At 41.5% G+C, this 20,644-nt stretch overlaps 3 long non-coding RNA genes across 14 annotated transcripts in view; 2 read left to right on the top strand and 1 right to left on the bottom strand.

Annotated features, from left to right (window-relative positions):
• LOC116243418 (uncharacterized) overlaps window positions 1–20,644 on the bottom strand; it is a 326,478-nt gene that overhangs the window by 33,513 nt on the left and 272,321 nt on the right. The window lies entirely within an intron of this gene.
• On the top strand, window positions 2,119–8,673 carry LOC149916681 (uncharacterized). Of its 2 annotated transcripts, none has more exons than XR_016469850.1 (3): window positions 2,119–2,559; window positions 3,633–3,796; window positions 7,584–7,632. It is a non-coding gene; the product is annotated as an uncharacterized LOC149916681 (long non-coding RNA). The 2 variants fall into 2 exon arrangements; XR_016469849.1 differs by lacking the exon at window positions 7,584–7,632 and adding an exon at window positions 8,363–8,673 and having other exon boundaries at window positions 2,125–2,559.
• On the top strand, window positions 9,305–20,398 carry LOC149916680 (uncharacterized). The gene is made up of 3 exons (XR_016469856.1): window positions 9,305–9,540; window positions 16,267–16,360; window positions 20,262–20,398. It is a non-coding gene; the product is annotated as an uncharacterized LOC149916680 (long non-coding RNA).

Here is a 20,644-nt window from a genome sequence, read left to right as displayed (position 1 = left end):
AGCATAACAGAAAAAAAAGAAAGGAGAAAGGTTGAAAGCAGCACTGCCAGTGATGAACTTGCAGCTTTAACAGCTGGAAAGAAAATACGGGACCTGAAGATGAAAACAGATGTGATGATAGGAGCTTATCATCCTTTAAGCTAGAACAGGACTATACATTAATACTTGGGCAGCAAATTTATAACCTCTTGTTTTCAACCTCAATTGTTCAAAAAATAATCTTTAATTTATCAGTAAAGGTACAAGTGACTTTTCTGGATGTGCTAAGAAAAGGGGGTGCAGCTGTCAGGGATGCAGGGCAAATGAAGATGGTACTTACCTTGAAATGCTATGGGCTAAGGACTATTACTGCCATGTGCAAAACCTCAGGACAGGCACCTGCCTTGCAAGATGTAAATGGCTATGTTCTCTACAGTAGCTCTGGGAAAGGCCTGAAGTCTCACACATACACAGTTGTGTATCACCCTGAGACAGGGCACTGCCCACTGTGACCACACCACACAGGACAGCAATGGTGCCGAGGACCTGGCTGTAGCCTGCTTTCTGCAAGTTCACCTCCAAGAAGACAAACACTCCTTCCCCCTTTTCTCCCACCCTTTAACAAATGCTTATGAATCTTGACACTGCCTCTAAGGCCCAGATGACCAGGTTTTCTTAAGCCCTAGTCCCACAAATCAAAGCCAATTAATATTTCTGCTCTTAAGGGGACAAAAAAAAAAAAAAAAAAAAAAAAAAAAAAAAAAAAAAAAAAAAGCCCTCCTCAGAAAGTTAGAAGGAGCAATCAGCCCTTACGTTGTATTTATTTTTCCTTAAACAAAGGGTTGCTATTCTTTTCTCTCCCCACAACGGAGTTATTAGATTTATTCATCAAGTTTTCCAAATTTAGATATCAAACTGATGTTTTTCTCCCACTGCTAATTTTATTCTTAGCAGCACTTACATAAAGGCAAGTATTGCAATATGACAAAAATACAAGCCTCCTCTGACCTGGAACGTACCAGAATGTAAAGTACAGGGGAAAGTACAAGCAACTTCTCAACCACGCTCTCCAACAAGCATGTTCTAAAATACAACTTAGGGGTTCTTATGCTGTTTTCCCCGAAGATCTGCCATTGTAGCTACTGGGTGGTGGCTGGAGGATGAGTGAGCTCCGCTCTGTTCCACTGCTCCCACTCCCAAACTGCTGTTTAATGCCACAGAAAAGGATGCTGCCTGACTTTGCCATCTGTGGGCTGGCTGTTAAAGGGCTAAATGTACTCCAGAGGAGGAACCATAGGGATAACTTAAAGATGCATTGTAGAAAGATATCAAACAGCCAACACCAAACCGACATACTTTAAACACTGCTGAGCACATAAGACACTTATGTGTGAATACCAGTGAAAAAACACACTGTGGGGTGCTGCTGCCAGCAAACCCTTTCCACAAGATTTGTTTGTACAAAAGCACCTGTTACCACGCACCCGTCCAGCGGCATCCTGAGGCTCTGCCTGGCAAAACAAAACCCAGCCCTTAGGGAATGCTGCAGGTTTCCACCAGAATTTACGAGGCCTGAGTCCCACACATTCCCATTGGCCCCGGTCGTGCCTCATTAGTTTGGCTTAATCAAGTGACGAGCATCGCTCAAGGCTGGGGAACTGCTGTAGTCAATGGGGTCTATTCTCCGCTGGATAGACACATGTCACCCCCATTAGCATCAATGGGAGTTACAAATGCACGGCGGAGAAAGGCCCCAATGTGTCCAACGCACATTAGGAAGGAACAGAGGGGCCAGTTCAGCCCCGAGGTAAGAGCCTGCAGCTCAATCATGCCTTGCAGCAGTACTGAAATTCAGCTCAGCTTCAACTCAGCACAACGGGATTGTCACCAAAACAAAACGGCAAACAAATAACAGTCTCACCTGGAAGGGGGAGCTGAGTCCTGTGTAAAAAAACAAACAAACAAGGAAGCAGGCTGAGGGCAGTTGTGCTGGCAGCAGACAGTTGTGCAAACACCCACCTGACTCCATGCATTGGCACAGCAGGATTTGGGCAGGGCAGTGCCAGGGAGGCGTCCTGCCCTGGGGTACATCTGCAGGGCACAAAAAGCCCCCGGACTTCAGGGCTGTCAGTGTGAGATTCTTCAACGGATCTTTAAAATGAGAAGGGGACAGCACTGAGGCTCTGAAACTGAGGAAACGGCCACAAGGAACAGGTGCATGTCTGCAGCAAGTGCAAAAGAGGGACAATAATGCCTGTTCTTATCTGACAAAAGGGCAGTTCTTCACCCAAATCAACCCACTCCTACTGACTACCTGGCCTTGGGTGAGTTCCATCTGAGGCAAAATAATGAAATGGATCTTTGACTTTCTGTCATGGTTTTGGTTTTTGCTTATTTGATTTTCAATATTCCACATCAAAACATCATGTACTGGAATTAAAGTGTTAATGCTCTAACTCTACGTACCTGTCCCTATACATTGCGGAAGTCACGGGATCTGACCCTTCCGGGGGGGCGGTCTCTTACTGCCTGGCAGTGGGTGCTGGACGGTGCTTTCCTAGCCGTTCCAAGCTTTTTCAGGTTTGACTCGGTCTCGGGAACTCTCTCTCATATCTTATTTGATTTATTAGTCTCAATTTTAATTAGATTGTATTATATTGTATTATTTTGCATTCCGATATCATAGTTAGTAAAATCAGTTTACCTCCATAGATTGTTGCCGCTGTTTTTTTCCTTTTCCCCCTTCCTTCCCATTTTGTGGGCCCAGGCGGGGGGTGGGGAGGGCAGGGGCCTACTGCCCCCTGTCACGGGCATAAACTGATCCAGTTAATTCCGTGACACTTTCCTGTTTTGCTTCCCCCCCCCGCCCCCAAAGCTGCTACTGCTTCCCCTTGAGATTAAAAACAAACTTTAAATTGATGCTTTGAAAAGGTATTTCCTTAAATACTACCCCATGAATATCATATTCTTTAAATACATATAATCTGTGTTAACACCATGTGAAAGTGCCCTGTGAGCCTGGAGCTTGTCATGTCACATCTTTCAGTGGTGTGCACATCAGAAATGTCAGCTAGTTACGGCAAAGAGCTTTTAAACATTTGCTTTTCTATTTGTGCTTAAATGAGGGTCTGTCATGATTGAATGCAAGCCCATAAATATTATTATTGGACATTTGGGTCATATTTATCCCCTGTGACACTGCTTCACATGTCAGTGCATTACCTAGACACAGTCCCTGCATCTGCACCTTTCCCATGAAAATTTCCCCTGTAACTTCACTGATATTGGGCTTCACTTATTTTTTGTGAAATAAGACTCCCATCCCAAATACGTAGCTCTTCAGACTGCAGGTATTGCACTGGTACTCCTAGAGTTAATAGCCATAATGTATATCCCAACAAATTTCTTTAGTTTTCTCCATATGCTAATTCCCTCTAATCCTGTTATCAGTATAGGCAGTTAGACAAACAGTATGATAATAAAACAGTATTTATAATGCATGTCCTTCAGTCCTAGATTAACCGTGAGATTTCCCCAGCACCTAGGGATTTGATTTACCTACTGTGTGCAAATCACCAGCAAAAAGAAAGTAGCCAGGAAAAGATATTTGCTCCCGTGCTGTATTGTTCACCATCCACTTTTGTTTAAAACAGGGTCTAGAGATGTGGGACATCATCAACACACTGAAGGAGACTCCTGTGAGGATGAGACATGTTACTTCACAGCTCCCAAGTGCTGCCTGCTTCATCACAACCAGGAATTTAAGAAGCCACAAGAAGGAAAACTGAAGAAGCTCCTTTCCGTATGACTGCTACAGGTGCTTACTTAGTTCTGGATAAATACAACCCTCTTTTCCCCCTAACTTTTTTAATTTTTTTTTTTTTTTTAATTCCTCTCAATGTGTCGTAGCTTTATATGAGGCTAATGGAGCAAGGCAATGCTCAAACGTCAAATTAAACTGCACAGCTCTGTAATCACTCAGACTGACATGGCATTAAAGGATAATTAGTAGTTCATTACATGGAACATTGTTTGTTCAGCTAAATTGATTTCTCTCAGCTGCCCATGTTTTCTGTTTACTTAGTGAGTGCTCCACTGCACATTCTTATTTGTGAACCAGGAAATCCCTTCCTCTGAACTTCCCCCCCACTCCCCTCCCTCTAATCAGCATTGAGTTTAAATATAGTTTGTCTGAGGTAGATGAACCTCCAAAATTATAGACAGGTGCATGGCAACAATGGCCTGCGAGGTGATATGTGGTACACACGAGCTGTGGGTAAGATGATCTACCCAAGTGTCCCAGAAAGAGCCACGTGTGCCCATCTGCTTTGGACACACAATTTCCTAGCCTGACTGTTTGCTTGAACTTCTCTTTCTGTAATAGTGGCAGAGAAAAAGAAAAAGAAAAAAATTAGGGCGATAATCCTACAGTGCTGGCAGTGGAAGTTCTGCAATTAAGTCTCTGTAAAGCCTCCCCTTTCTTGCTCACTGGGACCCCAAGAAAGAGGGAGGCTATTGCTTTAAACATGCTTTTCTTTCTGCTTGCAAAGAGCGCTGAGGCACAACAACACAAATTCAGATGTTTCTGAACTTTCTGCCTCATGAACACCTCTCAACTCAACCAAACTGCAGAACTCTGTCCGCAGTTACAAGCAAATGAGTTGGAGTTATCAACTCCCACAGCTGTAGTGCCAGTCTCAGTACATTTCCATGACGCTTAAAACCCGAATGTCTGGAGTTATTTTGATTCTAGAAGTTAGGTACAATACACGATCCACAGCGAGTCTAAACACAGGAGACAACAAGGCGGCCAGCTTATTTCCTGAACCTCTTTGAAAAACTTTGTGTTCACTGCTGCCTGCAGCACCCCAGGCTGCCACCAAGGACCCCAGTGCACTGTTGTCCTGTGGGTCTTGCAGACACTACATTTTTAATGCTGGCACATTTGTGTTGGAAGTCACTGTTTCAACTTCATTTCAGTGAGAAGTTTGCACCATTTTATAAAGTCACCCTGCAAGAAAAGTGCTTCCTCTAAATTTTAGTGACATTTAAGGGCAGGCTCCCACTCCCAGTGGCAATATCAAGCACAAGTATTCCCACGCCCTGCTGCTTGTTCTGGCCTCAAACCCTCTCGGAAGTGTTGTCACAACATTGTGAAGTGGATCACAGAGCTGATGCAGCTGAAAAAGATTCTGTTCATGCCAGGATCTTTTCCAGAAAGATCAGATGCTCTGGCCGACTCACAATACGGGCCTGCAGATAGCAGTTTCCCCAGTAAGAGAAGGGGACAGGAAGGCACAGCTGGGATGAGCTGGTGCGTGGGAACTGTTGGGGCTCATGGCATCGTGGGAGAGCTGACAGCTTGAAGCTGTGGGAAGATCAACCTCTGACAACACTTCTGCCCAGCTTTACTCCATGAAGCCAAAGGCAGTGTCATAAAATCATTTGAGTTGGAAGGGACCCTTAAAGGCCACCTAGTCCAACTCCCCTGCAATGAACACGGACATTTACAGCTCAACCAGGTGCTCAGAGCCTGGTCCAGCCATGATCTGCAGCACATCCTAGCCAGCCACAGGAAAAAGCAAAGTCATTTCAGCGCCACGTAAAACTCTCTAGATATTTTTGCTTTTCCTTATCTCCTCTCAGTCACACAGCAGGGACCCCTTTCACTACGTATACAACAACTTCTCTTTTTCCTTTTATCACCATCTTTTTCTACCCATTCATAGCTGTCCCCAGCATCCTTTGATTCACTGCTATCACCTAAACACAGGTCATCTTTAAACTTTTAAATTTTTCCCACTGTGACCAAACCACTTCCAACTACACAGTTTGGAAACATAAAGGTCTCCCCTCTAGGGAATCTCTTGGGGGCTGCAGGGGCCATTTTGGTGACAGCATACCAACTCAGCAGCAAAACTAGGCATGCTTGCATGGGACAACTCATGGCAATATAAAACCCTTACCTCCTTGGGTAGAACTCCCCCGAGCAACTACAACTTTGCTTGCTTAGTTAGGGCAGGTTTACAATTAGTCTCCCAATAAGACTGCACACGGCCACCCCACTGGTACACACAAACCCCTGCCTGGCACCATGGGACAAGAGAATCAGGCTTGTTCAGCTCCCAAGTGAGCTCCCTCCCCACTTAATCAGCTCTGGAGAGACTGCGCAGAGACACTGCTCTCCTGCTAGGGTTGGGCAAGCAGCTTGTTACACAGGTTAGCTACTGAACTAAAACCTGCTTGGAAATGAGCAGAACAAAGACAATGTAATCCTCTTCTCTTGACCAAATGCCAAACAAAAACAAAACAGGTTAAATAAAATAGGAGATAGTTTGAGTAGTTATAAGCAAAACAAAGGCTGAGTGATAAGCCCTGAAATATCTCATCCACAGCTTTTTTCCTTCAATAACCTGCTCAGTGACACAGCCTATACCAAAGGCATCAGTGATTTCACTCTAATTCCTTCCCTTGCTGAAAAATGACTTGGCAAATTTGTTTCCTGTGTGTGATTATCTTCAGTGTGATGGAAACCTTTCTTTTTTTCTTTTCTTTTCTTTTTTTTTTTTTTTTTTGAATGAGAAAACTATTTACTAAAAGAAAAGAGTGAATCCTGACCATAAATGTGAGTATCATTGGCAACACTTCAGTGAGGTGGCCAACTGACAGCAGCAATGCTCAAAGACCACTTCCAGAGGCATCTCCTGAACAACGATCTAATTCTTGTGAAGGAAACTGAGGCTTTTACTGCAGTACAGCGTCATCATTTCAAGACTTTGTATAATACTCGTGCCATTGCCATCTCTAACAGCATTGGAAGACATGTTATTGCAGGGCTGCTTCTCTGGGCTACTGGATAGTTGTCAGAAATATGGATTTGAAAAACAGACAGGTCCTGTTTCTGCTGCTGACCAATACAGCTAAAATCCCTGGCAAAGTGCTAAATACCAATACAGCTAAGATCTCTGAACAGATTTTGGTCATTCCTACACACTCTTTGCTGGGAAACTCTCGCAGTATATAGCTGTTATAATGCTATCTGTCCTCAGACAGTTTGTTCATAGTAACTAATGGCCTGCAAATTTCTTTGATCCAAGATACATTTTAAAAGGGAATTCCCATTGAGTGTTCCTGGCACTTAAGACAAAGTCATAATGAAATCCAATCATTAGCTCATCTACTATCTCAGCTATTCAAAACTCTTTTTATTCTAGAGATCTATATTTCCAACTATTTGGACAGTTGCACCTTACTTTGTAACTGTGTCCATTTGAGGGCAACGAAGTTAGTTGGTTTTGAACATCTCATCACATAGATTTCTGCATGTCTGGTCTAGCAACAGCTCTGCTTGAGCTGCCCCCCCACTGCCCCCACGCATTTCCCAGATTTTAATGACCTTTCAGTAACCAAACTTCTCCTGTGGCTGTTTAACCACCTCAAAATGAACAAGGTGTTTGGATTAGTTCTGTAATCTAATGATGTCTGGTTTCCTACACATTTACCTCTCATCATTGCCTTTGGTTTCTGAGCATGAAGTTCCAGTAGAAATATTTGAGATAATTGGCATTTATGTGTGGTTTTTCTTTCCTATATTGATTTTCTAGAGTTTGGGTCATTGCCTCAGAACTAATTGGACACCTCTTGAAACCTGTGGGAACTCACTGATTCCTGAGATCTTTATGTTCAAGTTCAGATGAAATGAGCAAACGAATTCAAAAGCCATTACAGAGGATACATGGGTGCAGATTGCATACCTGTATAAGGTGCTGGTCTTGTGTGAAGACAGACAAGTAGAGACAGTGGAGCTGAGCACAGCAACTCCTGTTATGCTACATGAGCCCAGCAGAAACTTTCCACCAGACTGGGACATCTGTAGATAGCCGTGATGGTTCTCCTTCACCCACCTTTAACAGTTCTTTGTATGGCATCTTCTACAGTGCTGGTGTGCAAGTGAACTACTTCCACTAAGTATGTGCATTATTGCCTTCATTTTACTATATTAACTTTGTCTCCTTTTTTAAAAAAACAACAACAAAACCAACAAACACCAAACCATCCCCCTCCCTGTCTTGTGTAGCTGACAAATATTAACTTCTGGGTTCTTTGTAGCCATTTCCCACAGTGGATGCTTCTTCTAATAGTGGAGATTGAATGACGTTGAGTAGGAAGATAGCTGTTGGCGCTGCCTTTCTTTTAAGCTTCTGAATAATTTTTGCACTCTAATGAGAAGTACTTCTCTTTCCAAACAATTCCAGATCATTAAAGCAGACATTTTAAAAATACACTTAAAATACATTAGTATTTACCAAGTAGACTCGGGCTTTTAGGAATAATTCAGTGCTATGAAATAAAAACGGACTGATCCACAACATTTTGCTTGCAGATGGGTGATGAGAAGAAAGCAAAAGTTCAAACACTGGTGGGAAACTGCCTTGACATCAGCAGAATCAAGGGCCAGAAGACTTACAGGATCGAATGAACCCACTTTAAGTTGTTCTAACAATAAACAATTAACTTTGGACTGGTGCCTTTGAAGAACAGTAGCCTCAGCTGAAGAGGTCTATAAACCATGTGTAAAGCTCACTAATGAGTAAGTATTAAACAACACCAACCACAAAAAGCCCTCTCTCTACGTGGTATCCAGCTCTCTTCTCTTGGAGTATTCTGCATAGAACAGCAATACTGCAATGAATAATTTTTCTCATGGTGATGAATACATAATTAGAGAATAAATGCATCTCAATCTTTCAGAACAGAGTTGCCATCCACTCTATATAATGAAGGCTGGAAAGGAGCTAATTCACCTATTCTTTTTCAGTCACTGGCCACATTCTTCCTTAAGTTCATTTACAAAAAAATAATAATCAGCCAGAAATCCAGCTATTTCCTCAGACAACAACCATGTCACTTGTTGCTGTGAAAAACTGCCCATCCTGGGATCTGCAAGGAAGCTACTCTTTCCTACCCCTTGTCTAATTTACTACTTACTGATGTGAGAGAACACGTTTCTGCCATCACATTGTAACTAATGAAGCATTAAAACGACTGCTTAGCACTCATGCATCTGCTGCTGGAGGCTGCACAGGGAGAAAAAGCAAATCCTGTGGCAAAAGCCAAACCCTCTGTTGCCAAAAGCCTTCTAGGACCAAGTAGTGGAAACTCAAGAGATGCTGACACTTGTTGGTTTTCTTAGTTTTAGATCCCAATCATTCAAAACTAACAAACTCTCACATATGTAATGTCATGTGAATAAATTTTAAAAAAATGTGCAAGGATTTGTAGGATTAAGCCCTGAAATTCTTGGTTTTATATCTTTCAGTGGAGTTGTACAGTCCCAGTTATGCTCAGGCAGTGCTATTGCTTCAATAGATCCAATATTGTCAAATGCCAAGAACTTCCCTGAAGAAGAGATCTGGGGTCTTCTTTCTCTGCCAACTTGACAAAACAGCATCATGCATCAAATAAGACAGACTGCAAATTCAGGCTACCAAAGTAAATGCTCCTTATTTTCTGTCTGGTAAAAACAGGTGTTTGCTCCTCTGACTTAAGCATCTGACCATGGTAAGTTTTAATCACTATGTATATTTTGGTTCAGACCCAAAATGTAAGAAATGTTTGCTTCTGTATTCAGTTTATAGTATATGGCTTTCGCTCCTGATTTTAGAAACAGCTTCTAGAATAAGAGCAGTGGCTATTTGCTTTTGAGCGTTTAACCATACACTAATCCAAGCTTACATCTCTGGAAACTTGGGTAATAAGATATCAAAAATACCACAGTAGCACACACTCGAAAACAAAACAAAACAAAAAAATACACGAGCAATGAATATTTAAAAAACAAAAACAAAATAACTTCCCATCCAACAAGACTACCCTGAAAATGGCCCAGGGATTAACTCTGAGTTCCCACCTAATTTCACAGTGTTTCACCCTAGATCTCTTCCTGTCACCACACACTCCTGGGAATCACATCAGTCCAATGGGATTCTCTGCTGCTCTCCAGGCAAGAATTCACATCCAGTACCAGTCCAGGTACACAATACAGAAGAAACTGCAACAGAGTTGTCCCTAAAGCTTTCTTCTTTCTAGCCACATGAAAAATCTAGCAGTAATCATTTAACCAATGACAAACCTGATCATTGACATTTGTATTAATAAAATTAAAAGCCAGTAAAACGTAAACAGAAAGAAACAGTCAGTATAAATCATCACATATCTGTAGAATTGCTTAGCTTGGTCAGGGATAAAAAGATTAATGTTCCCTCCTTTCCTTGCACTAGAATAGAAGTGGTTGTTTGGGCCTCCAATTTCTGGCATGCCGATAGGATGCAAGAGGGAAAGAGGGGCATGAGAGTGGAGAAGGCACACAGGGTGCAGACTCCAGGAGTTAGGAAATGGGAGTTACGAAGCAAGTTGGCCTATTTTTTATACTCTTTAATGTGGGCCTGTTTTTTAAAACCTCTCAGCAGGAACAGCAAAGTTTTCCAAGTCGTCACCTAGCAACAAAACCCAGAAAAACATTTGCAAAGCAGTTTTGCATCACTGCCATCCCTGGAAGAACTAACTTGTTGAAGGCTGAATTTGCTATGGAGAAAAGCTGAATGCTCTGTTCTTATTCAGAGTGCTGAGACATGCAGTCTTCTTTCACAGAGAACAGAAATTCATTAACGCACACACACAGATGGTTGTTTCTGAGGTGCTCTCTCAGATTTTTTGGACGACAAAGGTGTGGTTTCTAAAACTAAAAACCATTTGAATAATTAAGAATTTTCTTCTTTTACAGTATATCATTCAGTGTTACAGATTGTCTTTATGCACACTTTCTGCTCAGAGCATTTAACAGGATCAATATTTAATGTTCTTAAGAGCATTCAATTTCAAAATAATCTTAATGAAAAAAATTCCTCCTCTGCTAGTCCTGTTTCAAGTCACATTGAACAGCCTGCTTTAATACACCATACACTTCCATGAAACTAAGTTTTTCTCAGCAGTACCTCCCCAAATCCAGAAATTTTCTTAAAAAACAATCACTGTTTTGTAATATTCCTCCTCTTCCCTTTCCAATGAACACAACCAAGACTTTGTGTGTGATGACTGATGGGAGCAAGATCCTACAGAATCCACCACAAAGGGTGTGCCCACACAGTGCAAACCCATGTTTTCCAACTTTGCTTAGAGTACCATCCACAGCCATTTGCTCTCAGCACGCAGGTAGTAGTTCAGAGAACAGAAACAACATCATTGTATCAATGAAGCATCATGTTTTATGGATAACCATCCCTGGTAAGGCTGATCAGTCCAATTGCATCACTGTGCTGACTACTGTGTTTGATTAGCATCACATCAGAAGTTTTGGTACCATATTGCACTGAACAATAACCAAATAACAATTTTGATTTTCCATATTTAGTCAGCAGAAAAGTTATAGATATTATTGGGCTAGGATTAAAAAAAAAAAAAAAAAAAAAAAAACCAGAAGTTTCTTTGTGATAGCATAGCTGTTATGTACATATTCATCTCTTGCTGCTGTAATGGTTGGAATACTGCTAATGGAACAGACTCTTAGCTACTATGTCATGATGAACTGCTGCACTCCACGTACATATAACCTCCAAATCTCTCCAGTCCAAGCTGGTGGACTCACTTTTAAGAGGCATCAACTGTTATTTGCAATCACTTCAGTGCAGGGTCTGTAGAGGCAAGAAGAATTCACTGGAGAGCACTGTTTTAATCTCACATTGGTTATATGCAGTTTTGCATATAGTCAGCAACTTCTGGCAGGATTAGTTACATCTCTTATCCCAATGGGAGTATGCACAGCTTCCAAATATTCCCTGGGATGTTTTCTGCTGCCTTTTCCAACTTATATCAGACCGTAGAAAATGAGAAATCCACAGGATTGGAGAAAACAAACTCACTCATGAACATTCCCATTTTACTGGGAAACATCTGCAAAGATATAACCTTTTCATTCTTTTCTTCATAGCTAAGTAAATGGTTAAATAGTGAGATCTCAGTATCTTCCCAAAGTATGCCCAGGCCTTAAGGAGCAATAACGTAGTCACAGGTTTGTGACCCACCCAGTAGGGGTTAAGTACTCCTCCATAGTTTGTTCAGAGGACTCGCTGCTCCTTTGCTCCGAACTTTATGCACTGAAGTCACTGGGGTAGCACGCATGCAAAGCTGGTGTAAGAGAATGAAGGATCAGGCCCTTCATCCCTATGTCATTCAGCAGATCCCACTTTGTCAACTGTGGTTCCTTGCATAGCCAATGCCCGAACTTGCAAGCATAAGAGGGAGGACTGACCCTTAGAGTCCTCATTTCTCTTATTTGATCTCAGCAAACCTTTTATCCTGCCACTGCTTCCTCTTGTGTTGCGTCTCATCTTTTTAACATCTCCGTGTAACCTTGACTTAGTCACCATTCATAAGGCTAGTGAGGGCAAACGCAAGCTATGGAGGGGTTGCTTTCCCCTCCTGAATAATCTTCAACATTACCCCTCTCTGTTCCTCTTGCTCTGATTTCTTATGCTCATTTTTCTTCTAAACTGTCACCAGGTGGACAATGGTTTTTAGACTGAGATGGGAAGATATGCTTCTCCCAAAAATTGACACTTTTTGGGAACATATACTGATGTTATTCACAGACCACAAATTTATGGCTGAATGAGTTACGCTACTGATAGTCTCCCACCACTACCATGTTGTAGAGAAAACTGCAAACATACAACAGATATCATACACAGACCTGCATTTTCTGTGCTTTCCACAAGATACCAGCTTAAGATCATTTTAATAATGCAATACACATAATGAGCGGCAATCACATGCCCTTTAGGCAGAGAAACATCACCTGTAATAGGACGAACCATTCAAAAGATCACAATTTGGGGAGTTCAGAGTTGCCTAGTAATTAAAATAAGAGCCTGGAAGTCAAGATGCTTAGCTACTACTGCTTAAATTCTTTAATCTCTTCTTGCAAAATGGGTGTAATACTTTCCTGTAATAGCCATTAGAGCACAATACAGTTTTAGTGACTTTTACAAAAGACACTGAAATGTTCAGGAAGATCATAATAAAACAAAGTTTGGTAGATAGGGTGCTACAGTGAAGACTACTGCACACTGAAAAAACCCTTGTCTATACACAGATAAAAACCGTATCCTCAAACTCCACCCAAATCAGTGTGGAAAAGTCACATTTCTAATTTTTTCCCCTATATTAACATATTCAGAATGATAACTGACAAAGCTTTAGCTGCATCACAGCAAGGAAAACATCAGCAAGCAGCATTTCGGGAAAGCATTAACAACTTATTATAATTAAGATATTATCTCAGTGCCCTCATTAATGTCAATATTGCAACCGCATGTAGTGCAAAACAATGAATAATTGGTGATAAAAGCTTGTATACATGGGATGAGAACAGGATAAGGTAGAAGAAAAGCTGTAAGCTAAAATATGTAGTCAACTACTTAGTGAAGCCTACCAAATTCCTGAAATATCTGTGGTCTAAAGAGCTGCACATAAGCCTTTTAAGAAAAGCTTATTAGAAACTTCAGGCCACATGTAGGACCATAACTAACCACAATCCGAATAAGAACAATAAAATAGACTTGTAGAACAAGGCAGAAAGAGTTGGCAGCTGTCTTCTCTGTGCATGTAGCATAGGAGGAAGATGCCTTCTTAATAGTATGCTAGCACTGGACTAAAGTAAGGACATGACATTGAACCTACCAAAATTAAATATCTTTATAAGAAGTTATATGCAACACACTGAAGGGTACTGAAGGCACTAGCTCAAACTGTAGTATAAACCCAACTGGTAATCTCAGATTCACACTGGTAAATGGGAGTACACTAGGAGACACGCAATCTGTAAGGATATTTTTTCCATCAGTACCATTATATTGAACTTATGAAACCAGCCTTCCCAAGGTCTTCTTTCAGATGAAGTCTCTAGGATCTGGTAGACTCAGCTGCCTATGCAAGGAGCATTACTATGAGCCTCCTTTTTCTACTCTTGCTTACAAAACTTACTTGTGATTAGCATCTCTGAAACATTAGCCTCAACAGGAAGGTTAGTTCAAATTGGCTATTCACTTCAAATGTCCTCTGAAAGGAGCGTGTCCAGATCCACCTAACTAAAATTTATTTAGGAAATCGAGTTTAAACACTTGAAACATTCCCCAAAAGCTAACTCGAGCAATTCCTGAAAGATAATGGAACAGTTTGTTCAGTATTTTAATAATAAATAACTAGTGCAAAGGACATAATTCTTACCAGCGTATGTATTTGTGTATTTCTGACATGGGTTAGGAATTAGCAAGTTTGTCCAGGAGATATTTTTGGGGAAAGAGGAAGGGAAGAGCAGATGGAATATAGTGCAAGTGAGAAAGACTTGCACTATAACTTAAAGTTTGTTAACACAGAATTCTTGAGCTTCTTTACTACAAGTGAAATGTTCAGTTCAAAACCTTCTGTTAAAAAGAATTACATAACATATATCCTATGTATCTTGAAACCAGATGACATGCAATCCTTAAGGGGGAAATACCAATTAGCAGGAACCCTATAGAGATGCATGGAAAAAAACACCGAAGTATTCCCCTGTGGTTTGGCAGTATTTAGAAATTTCTACCAGCAGCCTGGGTGACAGTGTACAATTCTTGCTGATAAAGTTTCAGCAGACATCACCAAGATTGGTTACTATTACAGAGTGAGCTGAATCTCCTGGTCAAATGATTGTGATTCAGTTTGGCTGCATTTAATACTGCCAAACGCAAGGTGATACATCTGGGAACCCAGAGGGCAGATTACAGCTATAGGGTAAAGATTCAGTCTTGGAAAAAAGCAACCCTGAGTGAAACCGAAAAACTCAGTGGAGATAACAGCTTCAACATGAGCTCTCAATGCAAAGTTGCAGCTGAAAGGGCAAGCGTGTCTTCTGAGTGTACAAAAAGGGAGGTATCAAGTTAGAGGTGGGGAAGCAATCCCACTCTGTTGGAAGCCACACTGAGATCACAACAGCAAAACTACATCTGGTTTGGAAGTTCATTTATATATCTAAAAATAGCACAAAGAGTTCAGAAGGGAACCACACAAATTATTCAGGAGATTGAACAATAGACTTATAGGGAGAAGATAAAAGAAGTTTTAGTTGGGCTCCATGAAACAACAGAAAAAAAAATTGTTAGAAGAGACTACCATACAGACTTTTATCATCTATCACAGGCTGCTATGGAGGCCAGGTCTGCAAATGTGACTGCTCTCAGCTGCACATGAATGAATGAAGGAAGGCTTTCTAGCACTGTTACTCTTATTTTTAGAAGTCACTTGATATCATCAGGAGAGGCCCATAAACATCATGCAATTTATCCCAGCCAACCATGCCAATGGGTTGAAGTCTGTCCTTAGTTATATATAATTTTATATATAAATACAAATAATAAGCAAACATATATCAGATGAAGAGAATTCTACCTGGGGATTTATTTTTAACTGGACAAATCCCTATGTAATTGTCCTAGATCTGCATACATGGGGAAAAATTCCACTGATATTTCAGCATGAAAATAGGCTCTGAAGACCAAGCCGCTACCAGATTCCTCCCCTCCCAACTAACTTATGAAGAAAAATCATAAGTTTTAGACTTAGATATCATGCCTTAATACAAGATGGGGAGCTAGTCTTTATGCAAGGGCCTGCTTTCATTTCTAGGGAAGTCAAGGCAATTTGGGGGAACTTTGGGGTGGTTGGCAAGACTGCCTTTAAAAAGCCACAGAAGCAGGTATTACACAGTAAGTATTTTGAATTTCTGTTAAGTGATGCTCCCATTCTGCTGAATCATTTGCAGCTAATCCCCTGTCATGGTTTTATGATTTTTGGTTATCGGTATTCCACATCATAACATCATGTAGTGCACTGGGAGTTTAACTGTTAATGCTCAAGTTCCGGGTACCTGTCTGGAAGAGAAAAACTACATTCCCGAGGGGCTCTGCAGTCAGAGAGGAGATGTAACTCCCAGCAAGGTCACCTGATGTTCTCTTCTTCATCTGCGCTTCTCCATCTGCTTTCCTTCATCGGCTCTTCTTTGTCGGCTCTCTTCCCATCTCCCTGCTGTTCAGCTGGACTGCACATCTCACCTCAGCGTTGTGGTGAGGCCTATCCACCTTTCGGACATTCTCTCTCTCATTCTGATACTATATTTAGTAAATTAGTTTGTTTCTCCTCACATCATTGCCGCTGTTTTCAATTATTTTGGGGTCCCCTGTTTCTCTTTTCCAGAGGTGTGGATCCGCAGATCCCTCTGCCCCGCTAGTCACAGGACCGGGCCGAACCAGCCCGTAAACAGCTGACATCCCCGAATACTTGCACTACTGTAAGTAAACCCACCTGCTAACTACCTGGAAAAGAATCCCAGGTCAGGTGTTCATCCTGCAGTATTACCTGGCAGCAAACACAAGCCAGATATGGCAGTACAACATGATGCATCATGTGTGGCTTGTAATGAAATAGTATGAGAGAAGATACTTTTTTGGTGTTTACCACCCAGTGCTAAACTTGTACAAAGAAACGTTCTCTCCAAATTTGCTCAGCCAAGAGAGCCTTCAGTCCTTTGTCTGTCCAAATATTTCAGGCAAGTTGGTGAGTGCTCCCTTAGAAAAACAGGTCAGAGACCTTTAAAATATACCTCCCACCTAAAAATGGTTTCCATCAAGTTCTAGGAGTTACAGGGATCCCCTCCTGCCCACCCACTAAGGATTATTTTCATTGCCTGCATGAAGGGCAGCATTAATACCTTGCAGTAAATCCCCAAACAGCACATTCTCCCAGGCTACACAATACACAGGTTCTCTAGTCTGACTTGAGGCCTGTAATGCTACAATGCAAAGGAAAGCACAGCAATAATAGTAGTGTGGCAAAGTCCTAGGCTGCAGCAAGTGAAGATGAGCCCAAACACAGCAGCCACAGACACAGAAATGAAGGAAAAAAAAAGCTGCTTACCCTTGGAAGGCCTCAGGGATCTCCCTGTGAGATACTGTCACCTCCACTGCCAATTCTTAGATAAGGTCTGGGAAGGGGTGCATCCTGGCTCCACTCCTTCTGGTCACTCAGGTACACTGCATGCACCTGAGCTCCCCTGGGTTGGCCCTGCATTCCCACCATGTGCTCAATCACTGCTTCAAGCTGCAACTCAGCATTTCTCCTACAAGGCCCTCTCTCAAAACTGCCAGGCAGAATTCAGCAGATGACTCTTTGCACTTCTATTTCCAATATTGTGGCATTTTGGATTCCTGAAAATTTATGCCAGTCGTTGCTAAGAACACCCTGAGTTGCACTCCACCTGGTGACTGCACACCATGCCTGTGCTTGGGAAATTGATGCAATTTTACAGGCAGGCTCATTCAGCAAGGGTTGCTCAGATTTTCATGAAAACACTGCAAAGCTGTCACAGAATGTGCTCATAAATTGCTTACCTCTTCAGACTAAGGAAAGTGAGTATTTCACATGTCTGGCTTTGGAAACTAAAATTCTTTTCTTTTAACTCTCAGTAGTGAAGACAGACAGAAGACAAATGCCAAAGTTTTGCTTGGAGTAGCCTTGATTTTTGTTTAGTTGACAAGCAGAGCAAATGCAAAATAGTGCTTAACTACTCAGGAGAGCCAGTGATTACGTGTTTCACGCACATCTCTCAGTAGTCCCATTCTGTTATTGTATCAGTAACAGAAGGCAATGAGGACTCTCTACAGTTACATCTATCTGTTCTCTTTGGAGGGGAGGAAAAGAGCAAGAGAAGGCTCAATAAAATAACATATTAAGGAAAGAAAATATTTAGAAAGAAGCGTCCTCATAGAAGATCTGTTGCCAGGGAACCTTAGACCTTTATTGGTTCCAGTTCTTGTAATAATCCTAATTGCAGCTCAGTTAGTGTGTGCAAAAAAGTTGTTCTCCCCATTTAGCAAAATGAAAGGTTCCATCTGAGCAAGCACATCTGCATCTGCTAAAAATGGAAATGTAAGAGTAATGCAAAAATCTATTAAGCAAAAATTTTTTTCTTGGAGAGGGTTGGTATCTAAAAGTGCGAGGCTGAACTATATAAAAATGGAGCAGATGAAAGCCTGCATCAGGACTTTTCCTTCCAAAGAGGTGTGAACAATAGCTGGAAGTACATATTGTGCTGTACTGTTGTATGTAGCAGTATGAGAAACCTCCTGTGACCATCCAGTCCCAGGCAGTAAATCATTTCAGCAAGAGAAAAGCCCAAGTATGAGTGAAGTGGCTGCACATCAGCATCATAATCCACCATGTGCTCAGATATGGCCAGCTAGAAGTCCTCTTGCCCCCACTTTCAGTATTGTTAATAGTGATATTCTCGTCTAAGTAAATAACTAAATAGAAAAGAAACATGATTTCTGCAGTTGAAAACTGATCTGCACTGGAGAAATCAATTATCTTTAACCCACACAAAGAGTCCCGTTTCTGTGGAGAGAAAACTCCTACAGAATAGAGCAAAAGATTGGGAAGTTCATAATTCCAGTAATTTGACCACCGACGAGCTGAAATGTTTACAAGACAGAAATAAACACCCTGCTCCCTTTAATCACACTTTCCTGAGATTTTTTTTTAATCAGAATTCCTGTTTGCTATTACTTCTCTTCACCAAGATTCCACTTGCCTAAATCTTTAGGGACTGGGCTGTTATCTTGAGGCATGGCTTTGCTTTTCACAGCCTTCAGCCATCCTGTCATGCCAAGCACTATGTCCCAAATCAGCAAGAATCAAACTTGCAGCTGATGTAAATCAGTTTCTATAAGAACTCAAGATACCTCTTAGCCTGAGATATTTAAACTGTTACACGCTTGTGTATAGAAAAGGCACATCATGTAGGTTCAGCTGTCACATATTTTGGACACCTTCATTTACTGTGTGGTTCATTCAAAAAATACGGTTGCCTTAGAAACCATAGAAGTGCAGAATAATTCCAAGATAAACCTAATTGATAGAATCACTCATCAGTGCCTCAGATGTACACAGCATTTCTATAAATCCCAGAAGATGTATTGAATTTAAAAAAGTGGAGAGGAAGCTAATTTTCTCATTTAAAATGGGAGCAGAGAGGGGTGGCTGATTACCCTATTGAAGATGACAGATCCCTGCATTGTGTAATGTGGTCAGGTAGCTTTAGCCTTTCTGGTGTGCAAAACCTGTGGGAAAGCAGGCAGCTGTAGAAGATGGGGAGAGCTCTGAGATGGAGCAGGCAGTGCTCTTCTGGGTCTGAATTTCCCTGCAGCTCTGGAAGGATAAAGGAAAGCAATATGTACATCTCTATTTCCAGATGTTACTTACAGAAGTCTTGCTTCTGCTGGAGGCATTTCCCCATCCATGTGAAGTGCTTCATTTAGAAAGTATAAATCTGCTCCCTTCTCCTGCCCCCCTTTTTCTCAACCAGCAATGCTGAAACTTGTCTGCACCAAGGTGATGATTTCCTATCTGAAGAACATAAAGTGAGCTCCTGAATGGAATGTGATCTCTTCTAGCTAGTAAAAGTTTTATAACTGAGGCAAAAAAAAAAAAAAAAACCACCTAAACTCAAAACAATAAAAATAGAAAATAAAATCAGGCACCTCAGCTGGTGTAAATCAGCACTGCAAAACTCCACTGGAGCTTGCCTCAGGCAGGGGTGGAAATTTTGAGGTATTTCCAGTACGTGAATGCAGGTTTATTGGAAATCATTAAAACACAACTATTCTTACAAGACTAAGTACTCCAGCTTTCTCCCAGCACCATCCTCCACTAAGATCACTTCAGTCAATCACTACGAATGCTTCAGTAGGGATTTTAAGCACCAAATGTTGATTTATCTACGTACGGTGAAGTAATTTAGGCCCTCTCTGGCCCATCCCTCATCTAGCATGCATATATATGAGTCTTCATTACATATTCCCTTCCCATACTGCTTCTTTCTATTTATCCTATGCTTTTGGCTGTAAGAACATACAGCTTGCAAGGACAACTGGCACCTGCCCAGGGCAAGAAATGAAAAAAGTTTCCCTTGGAGGTGAGAGAAGGCCCCCAACTTTTCTCAGCTATATAGCTTGGAAACTGAGTGGGTTTTGTCCAGGGCTTAAATGCAGCCACTTGCCTAAAAATGTGATGGTGTCATGGGTGTGATGCAGCAGTGACCTGTCCAGCAGCTCTGGGAGGGACTAAGGCTGCTGTTAACTTACACATTCAATTGCCTTGGGGAAAAAAATAATAAATGTATTCTTTTTGTTCAGGGTAATATCTTCCCCTGTTCATGAAATGCAGAAGATAGATGGGGATTTGGTGTTGAGCAAGAGAGCATGGCTTGAAGCAGGAATGGGAAGAGTCTTCATCAGCAGGAGAGCAGGACCCTAAGATACTCAAAATCCCATATATTTCCTTAACATTTTTTCCAGCTTGCTCCCACTCAATACAGATATTACAATGTATATAAGCTTGTCCATAGCTCAAAGTGTGCATACCAAGAATAGACTTCTTTTTACAAGGATGCAAGTCTATAAGAGAATAGGTTTGTTGAGTGCAGCAGACCCAGATTCCAACTTAGATTGGGAGCCAGAGCTGAGATCCCAGTGAGCTCTCCTGAATTAAGAAGCAAAAAAATCTCTACAGATAAGCA

This window comes from Phasianus colchicus, chromosome 10 (genome assembly GCF_987193195.1).
Source record: "Phasianus colchicus chromosome 10, bPhaCol1.hap1.1, whole genome shotgun sequence".
Taxonomy (NCBI): domain Eukaryota; kingdom Metazoa; phylum Chordata; class Aves; order Galliformes; family Phasianidae; genus Phasianus; species Phasianus colchicus.
Note: the sequence above shows the minus strand (reverse complement) of the source record. Positions and strands in the feature narration are given on the sequence as shown.